Here is a 19993-nt window from a genome sequence, read left to right as displayed (position 1 = left end):
AATTAAGTTTAAGATCAGTATTGGATACACAAGACTGTCTCCAAAACTGCGATCACCAGAAGTGGCATTATCCTATGACTCATGAGACCAAGGCTGCAGGATCTGCCAGAGGTGATGATTATCAACTATGATTCAGGCACTTGAGGGATGTCCCAGTGGGTAAGAGCACTGACTGCTCTTCCGAAGGTCCTGAGTTCAAATACCAGCAACCACATGGTGGCTCACAACACCGGTAATGACATCTTACACCCTCTTCTGGTCCATCTGAAGACAACTACAGTGTACTTATTTATAATAATAAAACTCTGGGCCAGAGTAAGCAGGGACTAAGCGAGCAAAGGTCCTAAATTCAGTTCCCAACAAGCAGATGAAGGCTTACAATTATCTGTATAGTTACAGTGTGCACTCATATACATAAAATCTTTTTTTTTTTTAAAAAAAAAAAGGATAATTCTGTTTCTTCTGGATAATTTAGTCACCTTATTCCTCTACATTAAGGAATACCAATAAAAGTTTGGCAAGTGGTTCATGAATCTAGCACTTAGAGGACTACGTATGAAGGCACATTTTAATACTGTGTGACTAATGCTGTTAGTGCCTCAAGACTAAACCCAGCAGTCAGAATGTTACTAATCCTGCTCTGCTATCTCTTTGTCAATGTCCTTTGGGAAAATTTCAAACTTTCAAATATTTGGGAATGTTGACTCTGAAAATGCCAATGAAATTCCAATGTCAGTGTTCATCAGTTATGTTTTATTGGAATATAACCATGTTCATTTATTTGATGATACATTCATTACTTCTCACACAAAAGCAACATAGTTGTAAAACTAAAGCCAATATTAACAATACTTACTATCTGGGCCATTATAGGAACCTTTCTTTATATAAACCTTTGCTTTTAAAAAGCAGTATCCTAAACTTTCTGGAACATTCTAAGCTGTCCTAAAATGGCTACCGTTCAAATAGATGTCTGAAATCCCTTACTTTTTAATTAGCAAGTAGCCAGCCACATGTACACAGACATCATCTAGTCCCTCTAAGAATTATAGTTGAAGATGCAGCTCAGTGGCCATGAGTGAGCTCCGTCACTGCCCCATCTGCCAAAGCGTAGCTGGGCTTTACAAGCATTCTCTGGAATTACATCACAGTTCTGTAATCCTCAGAGCAAACTCAACTTTCCCCATCTGAAGTCCCTCTACGTTACAGAGATCACATACATTACTCAAAACACGGTGTTGTCAGAAACCTCAAGTCCTGATGAACGCAGATCTCATTCAGATCTAGAATTTAAGGAGGAAAGGTGACATGCTGTCAGTCCTAGTACATGTAAAGCACGTGTCCTATACATGCACAGCCCAGTCCCAGTCCCGTTCTCTTTGAACATGAAAACTGTTTGCACCCAGACCAGGACCAACCCCACAAGGAGTCATTCCACTCTCAGGGATGCAATACTGCCTCAAGTACTCAGCACCGGACACCAAAACAGTGCTCGGAGCCAGCCCTTAGGAAGGCAGTGTTTACTCTCCCAACAGTGTAACACAATCACGGGCACCACACAGCCTGGATAGCTGACAACTGCTGGACTGTTCGGGAAAAAAATCTCCCCCTTTCCCATTTCATGTATCCTAGGACCGCCCCAGGGAGCAGACACTGAAGCACTTTCTATGCTTTGGCAGGGACTAAGCTTAGACTCCCAGCAGTGAACAGAAACAACACACATAATAACCCTATAAATCATTCCTTAGTTGGAATGGCAGACAAAAATTATTTTATGCTACTTTCAAACAAAAATACTAAAATTCTACAGTAACTGCCAAGAGTGAACTTGTTTCCCATTTGTTTCCTGATATACCAAGTAGTCGACAGGCCTGGCAGTCGATGCTACAGAGACGCTTACCTAGAACCACACGTGCACCCTTGTTGTGGATCAATACTTCTTTTAGCCTGGTGAAAACGAAAACAAGCTTTACAACTCACAGTACCTCAACAATGCACTATATACTTTACACTGTAAATAACCCCCTCAGTCCTTCCCTGGCTTCCACACATTTGAAACAAGAGAAATGCCTCTTGTCCCAAACTCTTCCACATACAATATACCTTTGCCTTCAAGCTACCACCCTCTGACCACTAGTCTGAAGATCATTTACTATTCACCATTACCACTTGCCCAAATCTCACACAAAGCATTCCAAGGCTCAACTGAGTCCTTGTAAGAGGTAAATAGGAAACTCTGGTGACTTGCCCACATCTTCTCTGATAGATGGATCAGGAAGAGCAAAGATAGGGGACAGTGTCATTTTGGGTACAGGAAAACAGCAGCTGGGGAATAGAAATAAGGTTTAGAGTTTATTCTAAGTTGCTACAAGTGGAATCAGAGTCAAGGAAGGATTAAGAATTTGATGGGGGGCTGGAGAGATGGCTCAGCACTGACTGCTCTTCCAGAGGTCCTGAGTTTAATTCCCAGCAACCACATGGTGGCTCAACCATCTGTAATTGGATGACCTCTTCTGGTGTGTCTTAAGACAGCAACAATGTACTCACATACAGAAAATAAATAAGTATAATACATACATAAAAAATATTTTTTTTAAAAAAAGAATTTGATGGACAGGAAGTCAATAGTAGATACCTGGAAAGTCATGTTAACACTAATGCACCAGAGGGACAGCAAAGGTACGGCAGGCTCAGTGGCCTATTTTCAGGGCTAAGCTGGTGCTATTAAGGAACAGGAGTAACAGTAATTATGGGCATGAACCCAAGAGCAGGTAGATGGAGTGGTAGAACTAAACGTGGGTAATATGGGATAGTAACTTTCCTGTAAGAACTGTGATAAATTTGATTTCTGACAAGTTAAGGGGGGTGTGGGGCACTAGGTAGCTTAGGTATTACACTGAGGAGCAAAAGGGATATTGATGTCCATGGGCGGGCAATGAAGGTAAAGTGAGCAGTGCAGAGGCTACTGAAGAGAATGTTAGCAGATGCTCACCTGGGGTGCTTGGTGGCTCTGGCAAGCAGTCTTTTTTCATGGTTCCTCCCCAAAACTCAGAGACTTCTGGAAACTGATTAAGGAAATCTGTGCATAGCTCAGCTACAACTATCCCTGCGCTAGTCAAGTTCAGGGGTTTCCTGTTGGGTCGTGGAGGTAGGTGTTAAGTAAGGACTCATGTCCACAGGGAAGAGAAAAAGGAGGGACACAGGTGGTGGATGCCACCAACCCTCATATACCCAAGGATACGAGGGAGGTCTATTAAGGTTGTGCCTTCCTGTGGAAACCAGGATATTTTCACAAAAGTTAACAATGTTGCTCTATTAGATAATCACTAGATTCATTGAGTGATCACTATTTGCCTAAAATTGAGGCATTTCTTAGAAAATCAGGATTAATAACAAAAGAGGGAACCTAACTACTCATTGTACTGTTTGATCTAAGCTAGTTCCCAGAACCGCATGGTCAATTAATATGCATAAGTTTATTGACAAGCTAGTTTTTGAGATTGGGCATGTATGTCGCCTAGACAATCTGAATGGAACCTGCATACTCCAACACCAGACTCAACATTCCCAACAGGGAGCTCACTAAAGGGATCATGATTTAGCTTTTATTTTTGTGGAGAGAGGAAGCAATCTACTTTTAGTGAAAGTGTAGTCTAGTAACTCCCTCCACTGCCTCAGGCCCACTCCCGACCATTTACAGGCACTAAGTCTTGACTTTTTTTTCTTGTTTATTTCCCTTACTGGCTTTTACTCAGTTCCATTTCCGAGTTGTGACTTAAGTAACCTCCGTGTTGGAAGACCTGGACTTTAGGTTTCTTCCTGCAGAGCTTGCTCTTCTCTTCTTGGGTAAGCAACTATGCTGACATCCTGGTACAGTTAACAACAGAGTTGGCATGAACCAGGCCCAGAATGCCAACCAGCTATTGGCTGCTGTTCTCCCAGCAGTGTAACACTTGCCTAGGTACAATGGAACCCAGGTAGCTGCCTACAGCTGGGGCAAACGGGAAATAACGGAACTGTACTCACCAGGGCAGGCATCGCCTCAGATCGGCAGCTGGGCACTAGGAAATCAAAACATCCCAGATTAGTCAGCCTGTGCAATTCAATTAAACAAACAAAACAAAACACGGCCGGGCGTGGTGGCGCAGGCCTTTAATCCCAGCACTTGGGAGGCAGAGGCAGGCGGATTTCTGAGATGGAGGCCAGCCTGGTCTACTAAGTGAGTTCCAGGACAGCCAGGAGTACACAGAGAAACCCTGTCTCAAAAACAAAAAACCGGGCTGGTGAGATGGCTCAGTGGATAAGAGCACCCGACTGCTCTTCCGAAGGTCTGGAGTTCAAATCCCAGCAACCACATGGTGGCTCACAACCTAACAAGATCTGACGCCCTCTTCTGGAGTGTCTGAAATCAACTGCAGTGTACTTACATATAATAAATAAATAAATCTTAAAAAAAAAAAAAAAAAAAACATCGCCAGCCCTCAAACGCCCTTTACTGAGTCAAGGAAACAAGAGGAACAGCTTAACTTTGGGAGCTCCACTCCCAGATAACCATTCCATTATGCAAGTCTACTTACTCCCTGGAGTTCTCATTTGTAGAACGGCATTATACATTACCCCCTGTACATCAATCAGGTAGATTGGACCACAGGGCACTGCTCTGGTGGCTGATCCCTGTAATCTTAACTTGTAGGAAGCTAAGACAGTAAGACTGCCGCCAGAACCAGCCACCCTGCACTTTGAGACCCACTCTTAAAAATGGCACCTTAGTCAAAATGGGGAGTGGGGCAAGAGGAGAAGCGATGGTTACCCAGTGTGCATACTAAAGCTAGAGAGCAGGCTTGAACACATTTTTAAAAACGATATAAGTTAACACATCGAATAGTAATTGAATGTAGATGTAGTGTGCTAAGGACCTCGAAGGCTGGACATGTGCATATCATTTTAACATATCTAAGGGCAAGTTATCCAAGCCCAAACTTCACATCTAACCAATTCTACCCAATTTAAAGGAACAGGAAAACGAATACAGGCCTCACTGTTTAGGTCTAAAAGCCCCTTCAGGGCGTGGGCTGAAGCAGATCTGGTTCTCCCCGGACACGTGTTCTACTCAAACCTTTCTCAGTCCTTGTCTGGGGCTCCGGAAATGCTAAACTGAGCCTGATTCTAGGTGACTCCCTAGCTGGATAAGGACTGCACCTCACTGACGTTGATTCTTCGGGCTATTCCTTTAAGATGACCTCCAAGACTGGAGGTAATAAAAAAAAAAAAAACAAAACCCAATTCCTTTTCCTGCCCAGGCAGAAACCTTCTCGCCCCGCTTCTCGCCTGGGCTAGTAAAACCTCCAGACCCCTTGCTCCTTGGGACCTCACTCACCCGCACGTGCTCGGAGCTCCGCAGGACCCAGCAGCCTCGGCGGAGGCCGCGGTGGAAAGGGCAGCAGGGAGCGGACGGGAGCCCCGCCCTGGGGCGGTTGTAGGGCGGAGCGATGAGTTCCGCCCAAGAAAGGCGGGACTAGAAACACACCAGGCAGACCAGGGAGGACAGTGACATCCCTATTTGAACAGACCTGGGTTTAAGAATTGGTTAGTCTCTACACAAAGGCTACATTCCCTGCGCTCCCATCGGGTTCCTTAAGTATATGAGTCCTGGTTTGCAGCTGCTAAATTTCAAGCTCCTTGGGTCCTAATGGGAGCCAGACTTTCTGCCTACCTAGTGCTAGCAGTCGCTGTTTCTGCAGATCTAGCCCACGATTTTGCACCTCCACGTGCAGATCTTTCTGGCTTTCATCATCTGCGTTGTTAGTTGGTTAATGGAACTCCCACACACGCAGGTCGCTTGGTCATGTGCTCTGGATCTTTTCTGGATGTTCATTAGATTAGGCCAGTCAATGCTGTAGTCTAACCCTGCGAACCACATCCCTGACGTCCTTCATTGAAATCCTTAAATGAGTGGCAGCAGCTAAAACTGCCTTTCTCTGGCAGATTTGGGCTGCTTCCGTGACACAGCCAGCTAAAGGAGGCCCAATCCTTGATCTAAGTATACATTTCTCTGTTACCAGGATTTCTTTTGAACACTAGCGCTGTTGGCTTTGCCCTGTAATGATTATGCTTCTGTCCTGTTGAACAATTGTCCTGTTGTCCTGGTGATGCTGCCCAGGGCCCACAGGAGCAAGGCCCACCAATCGTAATTCCTGGATCTATTTTGTAATTCCTTCAGATATTGCTTTCTGACTGCTTTCAGTCGAGGCTGTTGATTATGACACCTGTCAATAATGGTCAGGCAAGCCTCCTGGAATCAGCCACTGTCCTTGGCATCTGCCAACATGATTTGTTATCTATTTCCTCAGTTCCTTCATAGTGAAAGGGGATGGGGGGTGTTCCTGTGCATCACAACCCTAGCATACCCCTTTGAAAACACTTGGTGGTGTAGCCGGGCGGTGGTGGCGCACGCCTTGAATCTCAGCACTCGGGAGGCAGAGACAGGCGGATTTCTGAGTTCGAGGCCAGCCTGGTCTACAGAGTGAGCTCCAGGACAGCCAGGACTATACAGAGAAACCCTGTCTCAAAAAAAACCAAAAAAAAAAAAAAAAAGAAAGAAAGAAAGAAAACACTTGGTGTTCCAAATAGATTCTGACAAGACCCTAGGCTATGGAGCCAAAAAACTACCAGAGAAATAGCAAGCCCAGTCCTTGTCCCCAGGTTTGATGGCCTTGGATACTGCCCCTGCCTAGGGAAAGGCTTACATAAATACAGTAATAATGTCACATGGACAGTGCTGGGCTGGGCTGGAAGGCATGGGCTGTGTCATAATCAATCCATATTCATAAAATGAGACCTGTTCAACCTGACAGATTGGCTGGGTAATTGTCCTGCAGAGCTCTGCTAAAGGAAGAAGTGCATGACCACCTCATAGAGTTTGCTATCTTCCCTTCCAAACCCAAAGAGTAGAGACGTCAGGACTACCTGCAGAGTTCATAAGAGGGAAAGATGCAGGTAGAGTGTGCATGCGCGTGTGTATGAGTGACTTCAGAGAAGAGACAGGAAGCAATTGAACATAGGGAGATGTGAGGGTCTTTGGGGAGAAAGAGACCAATCACCTGGTGCCGACTGTATTCACAGATTGTATTCACATTTTAGTCTAGGTCAAAGTAGAAGGCAAGAATTGTGGAAAAGAAAGTACAGTCATTGTAAGTATGGCTATGTGGTGAGCCCTGGTCTAATGTCATAGGAGAAAGGTAGTCAACTTTTAAGGGACAGGCCATTTAGTGTCCTATGGAAGAGAATCTGGATCATGATTTATTTTCATAGTAAAAAAAAAAAAAATCCTTCATAATCGGCCTTTTAAAAAGCACATCTAGCTGACTGGTGATTCTTTAATCCCAGAACTCAAGAGTAGATAGATCTCTGTGAGTTCAAGGCCAGCCTGGTCTACAGAGCTAGTTCCAGGACAGACAGGACTATACAGAAAAACCCTGACTCAAAAAAATAAAATCAAATCAAATAAAATACATCCTTTTAAGTCATGGAAATGGTTGATTTATGTACATGTAGTATTTTTATGGTTGTTATTTGTATTACTAATGTTTTCCTATATTTTTGTCTCTTATACCTTCAGAGTCAAGATTGTAGGGATAATAAGATAAAGAAGAAACACATCTCCTTCCCACAGTGCTGAGAATTAAATCCCAGATCTTTGAGACCTTGCTATGTAGCTCAGCTGTGCCATAAACTCATTATGTAGCCCAAGAAGGAACATTTCCAGACCAACAACACGGGTGGGTGGGAAGCGAAGGATGATGTCCAGCCTGGAGGGACCAGTCCCTGAGCTTCTTGCTTCTTCTGTGCCTCCCCACTTCTCTTCTCTCTCCCCACTCATCTTGTTTCTTCCTTGGTCCCCTTTGCCTCTCAGACAACTCTTCCCCTCCTCTACCTCAACAGAGACCATCAGTAGAAAAATTCTAAATAATTTGTTCAGTTAACCATTCAACAGATGCAAATAAAGTCAGAGAGATAGAGATTCCTGTTTGCCCAATGCTTACCGTCTGGTAGGGAATATCATCCATCACACATCTAGGTTTTGGCAGCTGGCAGGACAGGGAGAGTTCTAAAGATGAGTAACTCTCTCTCACTGACCTCAGTGCTTACAGGAGACTCCTTTTTCATCAATAAGTAATAGCTACCCAAGTTAGATAGGGGTTCTGTGTTGCCCTCATTATTTCTCAAACACATAGTTAGATTGGCAAAAATGCAGAGAGATTAAAAGCCCCCCGTGCTTCTAGCAGCTATGTAAAATGGTATGGCTGCTTTGTGGAGCAGTCTAGCAGGCAAAGCCGGTGGCACCTGTGTTCACAACATTCATCTTGATGTGATAAAGATCCACTGGTCTCTTTCTTGTGCGTGCTGGGATTAAAGGGCACTGGGAATGGAACTTAGGTCCTCTAGAAGAGCAAGCATGTTCTAACTGTTCAGCATTTCTCCAGCCCTCTTCCTCCTCCCTCCCTCCCTCCCTCCCTCCCTCCCTCCCTCCCTCCCTCCCTTCCTTCCTTTGTTTTTGTTTTTCAAGACAAGATTTCTTTGTGTAGCCTTGGCTGTTCTGTAATTCCCTATGTAGACCAGGCTGGCCTTGACCCAGAGATCTACATGTCACTGCCTCTCAAGTGCTGGGATTAAAGGCCTGTCCCACTTCGTACGTTTTCTTTCTTTCTTTCTTTCTTTCTTTCTTTCTTTCTTTCTTTCTTTCCACAGTGTCTCACTGTATAGCTTAGTCTAACCTCAAATTTACTATGTAGCTCAAGCTGGCCTTGAACTCTTGGTGAGCATCCTAAAATAGCTTCTGGAATTATGGGTGTGTACCACTGTGGATGACTGGACTGTATATTTAAATGAGTAGGTAATCTGTTATATGAATCATATCTCAATAAAGATGTTAAAGTAACAATGAAAAGAATACAGAGGACCTGGAGAGATGGCCCGGAAGTTAAGAGCACTGGCTGCTCTTCCAGAAGACCCTGGTTTCATTCTCAGCACCCAAATGGCAGCTCAGCTACAATCTGAAGGGATCCCCTGCCCTCTTCTGGACTCTGAGGTCACAAGGATGTGAGTCACAAGACAAAAACAAAAAACAAACAAACAAAAAACCAACAACAACAACAACAACAAAAAAACCCCGTACATATAAAATTAAATTTGGAAGAAAAAAAAAAAGAATCCTTGGGGATTGGAAAATCTTCAGTCCTTCTTATAATTACGGGCTGCTAATGTGTTTTGTTTTGTTTTATTTTGTATTGTTTGCCAATTTTAAGGACTAGAAAGGACTTTTTCTTCTGTGTCCTGTTGCTTTTCATCATTTCTTCCTCCATCTCTGGGAAGATCATAATGTCTGGCAGCAGAGCAGACTGGAAGAGTTCCATTTGGTCCCATCCTCCCACTCCCTTACTCAGCATCTTAGGACGGCCCTGTTCAACAGGTTTGATGTACCTACCTATTACGTACAAACCATGTAGGACTTAAGAGAGCCGATGTCTCTTTTCTCTCTCCAATGCTTAAAATAAAATTATTATGGCAATGAACACTTTATAAACAAATACAGCTTTTTAAAATAAAAAGGCAGTAAGGTGCTAATAATAGTCACAAGGCAGCCTTTGATCCCAGGCAAAGGCAGGCAGATCTCTGTGAGTTCAAGGCTAGCCTGGTCTACAAAGTCCAGGACAGCCAGCACTTGGTACACAGAGAAACGGTGTCTCAAGGAACAACAACAACAAAAAAAACCCCAACAACAACAAAAAGCAAAAAGTCACAAGGCAGTCTGGGACTTTGGGTTCCTTCTGTTGCATGTGAGGGAACACAGATGAGCATGCTCCAGGACTTGGCTCCCCCCTCACATGCCTCCTATCACCCCTTCATTTGCTTGCTTGACTCAGTTTGTTAATCTATTTTCATACCCCTCATTTTCTCCCCGCCCCCACCCCCACACTGTCCAAATTGGCCCTCCAGTCCTGAAACCATTTGCCGGAAATTCATTAAGCTGAACACATGGGAAATTACAGAGGCAATTTCACTTGTCACTTAGGCTCCAATATAGAAAGTGATTTTCAGAGGACAGTGCTGGGAGGCTATTTTCGTCTCGGGCGTTTGTTTGTGCTGAGTCCTCTTATCTTGCGCCCTCTCACCCTCTTCCTGGCTGTCTCCCCTGTGCTTTGCTTTTTCCTCAAACTAAATGCTGCCCTTTTAAATATTTATCCCAGCTTCACTCACTCTTGAGCTCATCACAGATTGCCTCATCTGGCGCCTTAGAGTCTGTTTCTGACGTCATTATTCTTTTGACATGCAGCAGGCCCTGTGCTAGGCACCAGGGGTGAATAGAAAGATGGAGTCCTTGCTCTTGTGGAGTTACAGCCTGATGAAGGCGGACCTCAGGGATAGCGGATTTAGATTTGGTCACTGCGAAACTGTCAGAATGAATTCCGGGACAGCCAGGGCTACACAGAGAAACCCTGGCTCGAAAACCAAAAAAAAAAAAAAACCAAACAAACAAACAAAAAAAAACACCAACCAACAAACAAACAAAACAAACAAAAAGTACGAGTCTGGGTGGGGAGACAGCTCAGGCGGTAAAGTAATGCCATGGGGCAATGGAGACCCCACCAGCCAGTGCAGCATGCGTTTGTAATCCAAGCAGAGACAGACAGGTTTTCAGGCCAGCCACTTTAGACTAATCATCAAGTCTCAGGCCAGTGAGAGACTTTATCGCAAACAAAAAAGTGGACAGCTCTTGAGGGAGAACAATACCCAGAGCTGTCCTTTGATTTCCTCACACACGTGTGCACCTGCACATATGAGCAAACACACATTAACATCCATGTGCTCACACAGAGGAGCAGTAACCCCATTTACAGCTGTTACATGGAGCAAATGCTGTATCATGTAACGGACCACACAAACAGTTGTAGTCTGTTTTTTCTCTTCTTTATCCTACTGTTAAATTTTACAATTAAAAACCATCTGGGTCAGTGGGCCACTGAGACTGCGTGTGGGTAAAAGTGCTTGCTGCCTAGGCCAACGACTCGAGTTTGATCCATGGGACCAACATGACAGAAATGGACTACCAGGAGCTGAAGGGGTTTGCAACCCTATAGGAAGAACAACAATATCAACCAACCAGACCCCTCCCCCCAGAGCTCCCAGGGACTAAACATAAACCAAAGAGCACACATAGAGAGACCCATGGCTCCAGCCGCATATGTAGCAGAGGATGGCCTTATCTGGCACCAATGAGAGGAGAGGCCCTTGGTCCTGTGGAGGCTTGATGCCCCAGTGTAGGGGAATGCCAGGACAGGGAGGCAGGTATGGGTGGGTGGGTGGGGAACAAACACCCTCGTGGAAGCAGGGGGAGGGGACAAGGGGTAGGGGTTGCGGAGGGGAAACTGGGAAAAGGAATAACATTTGAAATGTAAATAAATAAAATATCAAAAAAAAAAAGAAAAGAAAAGAAAAGAAAGAAAGAAAGAAAGAAAGAAAGAAAGGGACTTTCACATGTTCAAAATGGTACATGTGTGTCTGTACACATGCTCACTCTCTCATATACATACAAAACAAATTAATGACATGTGTAAAAATAAGTAAATATGGGCTGGGGATGTAGTGCCTCGATAGAGTGGGTCAGAATGCACTAAGTAAGCTGAGCCTCACACAGGACCTGCCTTTAATTCTAGCTCTTGGGAGACGAAAGCAAAGGCATCCAGTTCAAGGTCATCCTTAGCTATATAGTTCCAGGCCAACCTGAACTAAATGAGACCCTACCCCAAACAGATAAAAATACATGCATGCATACATACATACATACATACATACATCACAGCTCTGGTGGCAAAAACCTGTAATACCAATTACCCCAGAGGCTGAGGCAGGAGAATCAGGAGTTGAAAGGCTATCTGGCTTATATTGTGAATCCCACACTAGCCTAGGAAACTTAGTGAGGCACTGACTCTAAATTTGAAAAAAAAAAAAAAAGTAAAGTGCATGTGTGCATGAGTGCTGTGTGTGTGTGTGTGTGTGTGTGTGTGTGTGTGTGTGTGGGTGGGTGCGTGTGTATTGTAATTACTTTCTCACTAACCTAACAGGTCTCTGTGTAACCATCAGTTCTTATTATCAACGACTTTAACATAAAACCTGGTCCTTTGGGACTGTCTGAGGAAAAGAGGCCAAATGCTCCAAGACACAGATATGGACAGGAAGGCTTCTGAAGAGGATTTCAGCAGGACAACACAGAGCCTCAAGGACTGACAAAGAGGATGGAATTCAAAAGCAACTGCACAGCATAGAAGACAGCCTGATGAATAGGAGAAAATGTCTTTCAAAGATCTATTTATTATTATACATAAGTATGCTGTAGCTGACTTCAGACACACCAGAAGAGGGCGTCAGGTCTCATTATGGGTGGTTGTGAGCCACCATGTGGTTGCTGGGATTTGAACTCAGAACTTTGGGAAGAGCAGTCAGAGTGCTCTTATTCTCTGAACCACCTCGCAAGCACAGGAGGAAATATTTGCTAACTATATATCTAACTAATATCTAGGAGATTAATATCTAGATTTTATTAAGAACAAAAAAATGATCACCCAAACCTCAAATCATAGCCAGCAAACGGGCGATGAATCAGAGTGACGTCTTAATTTATTTTTTTTTATTTATTTATTTTTTTGGTTTTTCGAGACAGGGTTTCTCTGTATAACCCTGGCTGTCCTGGAACTCACTTTGTAGACCAGGCTGGCCTCGAACTCAGAAATCCACCTGCCTCTGCTTCCCGTGAGCTGGGACTAAAGGTGTGAGCTACCACTGCCCGGCTTCAAAATAACAATTCTTTTTTTTTTTTTTTAATGTTTTATTTATTTATTTACTATATGTAAGTACACTGTAGCTATCTTCAGACGCTCCAGAAGAGGGCGTCAGATCTTGTTACAGACGGTTATGAGCCACCATGTGGTTGCTGGGATTTGAACTCTGGACCTTTGAAAGAACAGTTGGGTGCTCTTACCCACTGAGCCATCTCACCAGCCCCAAAATAACAATTCTTTTTTCTTTTCTTTTCTTTTTTAAATGGTTTCTTCGAGACAGGGTTTCTCTGTGTAGAGTTGGCTGTCCTGGAACTCACTCTGTACACCAGGCTGGCCTCGAACTCAGAAATCCGCCTGCCTCTGCCTCCCGAGTGCTGGGATTAAAGGCGTGCGCCACCACGCCCGGCTCCAAAATAACAATTCTTAAAGGAAGAAATGCAAATGGCCAATAAATATTTGGCTAGAAAATGTTCAACAACCTTAGCCATCAGGAAAATGTAAATTAAATGGTTTTGAGATAGAAAGGAAGGGAAGGTACAACCAATGCTGGTGGAATGTGATTCAGCGCTATGGAATCTAGCGTGAAGGTTCCCCAAACTATAAAAATAGACCTACTACAGGAGCCTGCTGCATCACTCCTGGGACACAAGCCTAGAGGATTCTATAGTAAGTCAGCATATCATAGAGATCCTTACGAATCCATGCTTACTGCTACACTGTTCTCAATAGCCAGTATATGGAACTAGTCATAGATGAATGGATAAGGAAAACATAGCACATATTATATAGTGGACTTTTATTCCACTATAAAGAATAATGAAATTAATGACATTCACAATACAATAAAACTGGCAATCATATAAGTGAAATAAGCAAGACTCAGAAAGACCAAATTTAATTTTTAGCTAAGTTTAATTTTTTTGTGTTTGAAACAACGTCTCACTATATAGCCCTGACTGGTCTGCGAGTCAATTTGTAGATCAGGCTGGACTAGAACTCACAGAACCCTACCCGTCTCTGTGTCCTGGGTGCTGGGATTAAAGGAGTGTGCTGAGTCCCAGCCGTTTTGTTGGTTTGCAACTGCTACTGATTTGGTTCCCCTGCTGGAGTTGGCAGAGGCAACACTCAAAGGTGATTGGGCAGCTGTGGGTTCCGGGCTCCTCTCCTGTGTGCCCGTCCTGGGGAACGTTCAGTTCCCTTTGCTCTACAAATTACAGGGAAAGGGCTTAAAGGTTAGACTTCTCTCAACAGCACTCCCTTCCTTCCTTCCTTCCTTCCTTCCTTCCTTCCTTCCTTCTCCTTTTCCTCATTCTCCCTGTCCTTCGCTACCCCTCTGTTCTCTCTCTCTCTCTCTCTCTCTCTCTCTCTCTCTCTCTCTCTCCCTCTCTCTCAATTTCTCTTTCTCTCTCTCTTACCCGAAACTCCATATTCAGACCTGGCTTGCTGAACTCTCCTGTCCCTGCCTCCCAAGTGCTGAGATCAAAGGCGTGCACCACTACACCAAGCCAAGTCTAGCTGCTTTTTGAAGGGTTTGGGGGATTTTTTTTTTCTGTAGTTGTTTTATTTGTCAAGACAGTATTTCTCTCCGTGAATCTGTGCCTGTCCTAGAACTCAATCTTTAGGTCAGGCTGGCCTTGAACTCATAGAGATCCGTATGACTTTGCCTCCCAAGTGTTGGGACAAAAGGTGTTCACCAGCACCTTTTACTACGCTGATGTGAAGAACGAGGAAGACTAGTGTACGGGACCGAACTTTCCCCACACTTCTTAGACTGTCTTCTTTATAGAGCTGGGACACAAAGTCTCTAACCCAGGCTGACCATGAACTCACTACATAGCTGAGGATGACCTTGAACTTCTGATCCTTCTGTCTTTGCCTTCTGAGTGTGTGTGTGTGTGTGTGTGTGTGTGTATGTGTGTGTGCTGGGGTCACCGTTGTGCACCACAATAATTAGTTTTGTGTATTACTGGTGATCAAACCCAATGCTTCATTCATGCTAGAGTATAATACTCTACATTCCCAGCCCTAGATTTTTCTTAAACGCTGCCATATTCATTTCCTAATTTGCTCACTACAACTACCCTACAACAGGAGAGAGAATCTGTATTAGTCCCATTTTATGGATGAGTAATGCTGAGGACAGGGAGTTTACATACCTGATCAGTAGTCCGTAATTAGCCAACAAGCAGTAGAGGCAGGCCTTCCTTTGTTGTTGTTGTTGGTGGTGGTGGTGGTGGTGGTAGTGCTGCTGCTGCTGTGCGTGTGCGTTTTTTTTTTTTTTTTTTTTTTTGTTGTTGTTGTTTTGGTTTGGTTTTTTCGAGGCAGGGTTTCTCTGGGTAGCCCTGGCTGTCCTGGAACTCACTCTGTAGACCAGGCTGGCCTCGAACTCAGAAATCCGCCTGCCTCTGCCTCCCGAGTGCTGGGATTCAAGGCGTGCGCCACCACGCCTGGCTGTGTGTGCGTTTTGAGATAGGAGTCTTACTATGTCTCTGGGAGGCCTCAAACTCACTCGCCTCTTGCCTCAGCTCCTGCCTGCATCACCACAATGCCCAGCCCAAAGTTATTTATAGCCTTTGTCTGTCTGGATTGTCTTGAAATGAATTTAAAGATAATGTAACCATGCCCTGTCATAATAGGGAATATGATATATTATATAAGAACTAGAAAACATCCTATAAACTGGTGAACTTGACATCCAATCTTTTTCTAGTTAAGGAAAAGATGTATGATAAATCCACTGTGCTTTGACACTATTCCCTACACTAGAAAGAGAGCAATAATAAACATCAATGAAAATACAAATCCTTGCCTTTGTGATGCTTTCATTCTAGCTAGTGTATGTGTGGGAACAGAAATAACACACACATAAAATATATCTATTATCCCTTTATATTATATATTATATAGTCATAACAGTTAAGAATAAAAATAAACTAAAGGATAGGATAGCAAGACATGGAGGTTGCAATTTAAGAGGAGGACTGGGGGGCTGGAGGGCTGGAGAGAAGGCTTAGTGGTTAAGAGCACTGACTGCTCTTCCAGAGGTCCTGAGTTTAATTCCCAAAAACCACACGGTGGCTTACAACCAACTGTAATGAGATCTGGTGCCCTCTTCTGGAATGCAGGCAGAACACTGTATGCATAATCAATCAATCAATCAATCAATCAATCTTAAAAAAAATCAATAAAGAGGGAGGAAGAGCCAGTGAGATAGCACAGTGGGTAAAGGGGCTTGCACATGGTTAAAGGAGAAACTAACTTCCACAGTTGTCCTTTGACCTCCACAAGTGTATCTTACCACTCCTGTGCCTACACTCACGCACACAAATATCTAAAACATAGTTTTAAAAGGACAGGGCAGGATCAAGAACCACTATTCTAGGGCCAGAGAGATGGCTCAATGGTTAAGATGATCTGTTGCTCTTGCAGAGGGCCCCATTTCAGTTTCCAGTGCCACATAATTCTGACAAGCAGTTCCAACTGACCTTTGAGGTCAACAGGCACACATGTGCTGACCAGAAATACGTGCAGTCAAAAGACCTATGCACATAAAACAAGAAGTAAATAAATTTAAAAATAAAATGAGAAAAAGCTCTTCTGGGAACGTAGCATTTGAAAAAAGACCTAAAGGGGCAGGGGCAGGGCAGGGGCAGGGGCAGGGGCAGGGCCAGGGGCTGGGCCTGGGGCAGGGCTGCGGCTGGAGTTGGGGCTGCGGCTGGGGCTGGGGCTGGGGCTGGGGCTGGGGCAGGGGTTAGAGCTGGGGCAGGGGCTAGGGCAGGGGTTGGGGCAGGGCTGGAGCTGGGGCTGCGGCTGGGGCTCTGTCTGCACAGTGCCTGCCAGGCCTGTGTAAGCCCTGAGTTTCTTCCTCTGCACTGAATAAAGCAGGTGAGGTAGCTCATCCCTGTGATCCCAGCACATGGGAGGGAGAGGCAGGAGAATCAAGAGTTCAGGGTCATTCTCCACTTCAGTAGGAGTTCAAAGCCACCCCTACTCACACCCTGTCTCGAAAAGGAAAGACAAACTATTTCAAACGGCCCGAGTTAGACCTGAGCCAAGGGTGAGACTGAGCTAGAGAGGCAGTCGGGTATCAGGAGATGAGGCCAGAGAGACTGTGGGGAGAGGCTCCAGCCAGATCTATAAGGTATCACCAGATTTATAAGGTAACAAGATGATATAATAATATGATATAATAAAAATGCCATATGGCAGGTCTGGTATGTTGCTACAAAACAAATTATCCCAACACTTTAAGAGCTTAAAATAACAGATGCAAGTGTTTGTCTCAGAAGTTTCTGACACGTGGGAGATGAGGTGGCTCAAGGTCACTAATTAGGCCTGCAGTCAGTCACTGGACAGTAATCTTGTAATTTTCTCTCCCCTCCCCCTGCCCCTGACCCTGGAGCTGAGGACCAAACCCAGGATTTTATGCTGGCTAGCATAAAATTACCACTGAGCTAAATCCCCAACCCCAGATCTGATGTAATTTTGTCCAGGCTGGAAGATCTGTTTCTAAGGTCATACACATGGCTGCTGACATGAACTTCTCCATAGCAACTGGCTTCTTCAGTACCCGAGATTGATAAAACTAACAGACGCGACCAGACTAACAGACGTGACCAAGAAGAAACCAAGAGTCTTTCAAAACCTAACCCTGGAAGTTAAACAGGATTACTCCTGCCATGTGCCACTGGCCATACAGATAAATCCTGGCACCGGGTGGAAAGGGGACCACAAATGCCTGAGAATCAGAAAAGGGGGATCATGAGAGATTGTTGTCGAGGCTGGTCTATAGCCCCTTCCTCCAGGGAGGCACTGGTGGGTAAAACCTCTTCAGGGGATAACATGGTGGGTAAAAGGGATTTCTGGAGCTTACAGCCTATGGCGGGAGGGGAGAACTGACTCCCAAAAGTTGTTCTCTGATCTCTAAATATATAACACGTTACCATCATCATCACCACCACCACCACCACCACCATCATCAGTAATAGTAGTAGTAATAATAAACCTTCAAACTATCCATCTCTTCAGCTGTGTGGCCCTCAGAGCACTGGAGCTCACGACTCTCTCTGGGGAGAGCTGGAGCAGGAATAACACAGATTAAGAAAGCTGCTGAGAGTCTGTGTCAGTTCAGCAAGAGCAAGCTCGTTATTATATTTTTTTCAAAAGGTCTGATCCTTCTAGACTTACATTCATTATCTCACCCATCCAATTAACTCAACTTGCAATAATCTTAAACCCACACAGAAACAAGAATCACTCTGAGGACATCTACAGAATTTCAAAGGCAGGCTGGTACTCCTCTGGGTAAATTAACCTTGAAAGGACACTGGAGTTTTATGGAAAACAGCAGATCCAGCTATCCTTTCAGAACCCTCCAAGTTCCTTTTTGTAGGAGATAGGCATCCAACCTTGCCTCAGATGAAGGACTGACGACAATGATCAAAACATTTGCCTTGTCTCTGAGGGCCAGTACTGGATTTGTCCAGAACAAAGACGTTCTCTTGAGACCCACAGTCAGCCTCCCCCTCCTCCCAGGCTCCCAGGCCTTTGCATTCTCAGCCGGTTTCCTAGGATGAGCAGCAGATGGCGCTGTAGCCTCAGCTGCGAGGAGCTGAAGTTGCAGGCAAGTGCAGGGCCCAGAAAGGAAGGCAGGCTGCTAGTTTAGCATCTGGTGGCTCTTGAGGTAGTTTCTGCTCTGTGATTGCAAATGAAGATGCTGTCAGGCTGGAATCGCAGAGAACAGGGCCTGAGTCCCCAATTGGGAAACAGGTGGTGGTAAACAGAGGGCCTTTTAAAAAGAGCATCTTTTAAAACACAGATCAAAATTGATGGCTGCAGGGACTCTTCTTGAACTGCAGAGAGTTATGTCCTAGGTTCAGGGGACAAGCAGTCCCGGAAGACATTCTGGGATGGTCAGGTGCAGCCAGAGTGACTGGAGGTACCACCAGGTACTGGAAAACACCTACGGAATTTCCTGGGCTTAAAAACACTGAATCCGCCGGGTGTGGTGGCGCACGCCTTGAATCCCAGCACTCGGGAGACAGAGGCAGGCGGATTTCTGAGTTCGAGGCCAGCCTGGTCTACAAAGTGAGTTCCAGCACAGCCAGAGCTATACAGAGAAACCCTGTCTCGAAAAACAAACAAACAAACAAAAAAAAAAACCAAAAAAACAAAAAACAAAAAAAACCAAAAAAACCCCACTGAATCCTCCCCGCTCCCTTACCCAGTGTCCCAAATGTCTGCCCGCGGTTGAACTGAGACCCACCCTGTAGAGCCCAGCGTTTTCTGCAGACCTTCCCTGCCCTGTCTCCTTACCTCTCTGTCGTTCCTTGCATTTTCTCCTCTTCCCCATTTCTCTGTCATCTCCAACACTTCATGCTCTTCCCTCTAGAGACCAATTTCTCTGCTCTTCTTCAGTGCAAGGAAGAAACCTTCTTACCAAACAAGTGGAATGGCCATGGCACTGGATTACCCACACACCAACACACTACCTGTCTTCAGGGATTCAGGCCCTTTCCAGGGGGCTCTCCCCACTCCCTTCTGCTGCTTGTCCAACTGGGCGCAGACACAGGGAGGTCCAGAGGTTATTTAAAGAATTTTCTTTCTCCAGCACCTGTGCTCCCTGCTTCCTATCTCCAGAGATGAAAGGGATTTCTCAGTAGGGCTGAGAAGTTCACTGGACACTCATATGTCACTGGAATGTCAGTTAGAAGACAGGCCCTGACTATTTTTGTCCCCTAGTGTGTCCACATAATAGAGGTTCAATAAACAGTTATTAAAAACAACTGAGTGAGTGGGGCTGTTAAGATGGTTCAGCAGTTGTGAGCATTTGCTGCCCTTACAGAAGACCTTGGATTAACTCTCAGCCACCCTTGGGGAGGCTCACAGCTACCTTCACTCCAGTTCTAAGCAATCAAATGTCATCTCTGGCCCATGAAGAAACCTTAATGCATGTAGTACACACACGCACACACACACATCGAGAGAGATAGACAGAGAGAGAGAGAGAGACAGAGAAACACACACACAGAAATTGTTTTGTTTGTTTGTTTGTTTGTTGTTTTTTGGTTTTTTGAGACAGGGTTTCTCTGTATAGCCCTGGCTGTCCTGGAACTCACTTTGTAGACCAGGCTGGCCTCGAACTCAGAAATCCGCCT

The 19993-nt window shown here is 44.8% G+C and overlaps 1 long non-coding RNA gene and 1 other non-coding gene across 2 annotated transcripts; both read right to left on the bottom strand.

Moving 5' to 3' along the window:
* Positions 1-591: 591 nt before the first annotated feature.
* LOC115065516 lies at positions 592-5426 on the bottom strand. Its single transcript, XR_003845299.1, has 4 exons — positions 5378-5426; positions 4027-4061; positions 1901-1947; positions 592-1283 (listed from the first exon to the last, which is right to left on the bottom strand). It is a non-coding gene; the product is annotated as an uncharacterized LOC115065516 (long non-coding RNA).
* LOC115065583 lies at positions 1392-1586 on the bottom strand. Its single transcript, XR_003845347.1, has one exon. It is a non-coding gene; the product is annotated as a small nucleolar RNA SNORA74 (small nucleolar RNA).
* Positions 5427-19993: the final 14567 nt, after the last annotated feature.

Source organism: Mus pahari, chromosome 15 (genome assembly GCF_900095145.1).
Source record: "Mus pahari chromosome 15, PAHARI_EIJ_v1.1, whole genome shotgun sequence".
Taxonomy (NCBI): Eukaryota; Metazoa; Chordata; class Mammalia; order Rodentia; family Muridae; genus Mus; species Mus pahari.
Note: the sequence above shows the minus strand (reverse complement) of the source record. Positions and strands in the feature narration are given on the sequence as shown.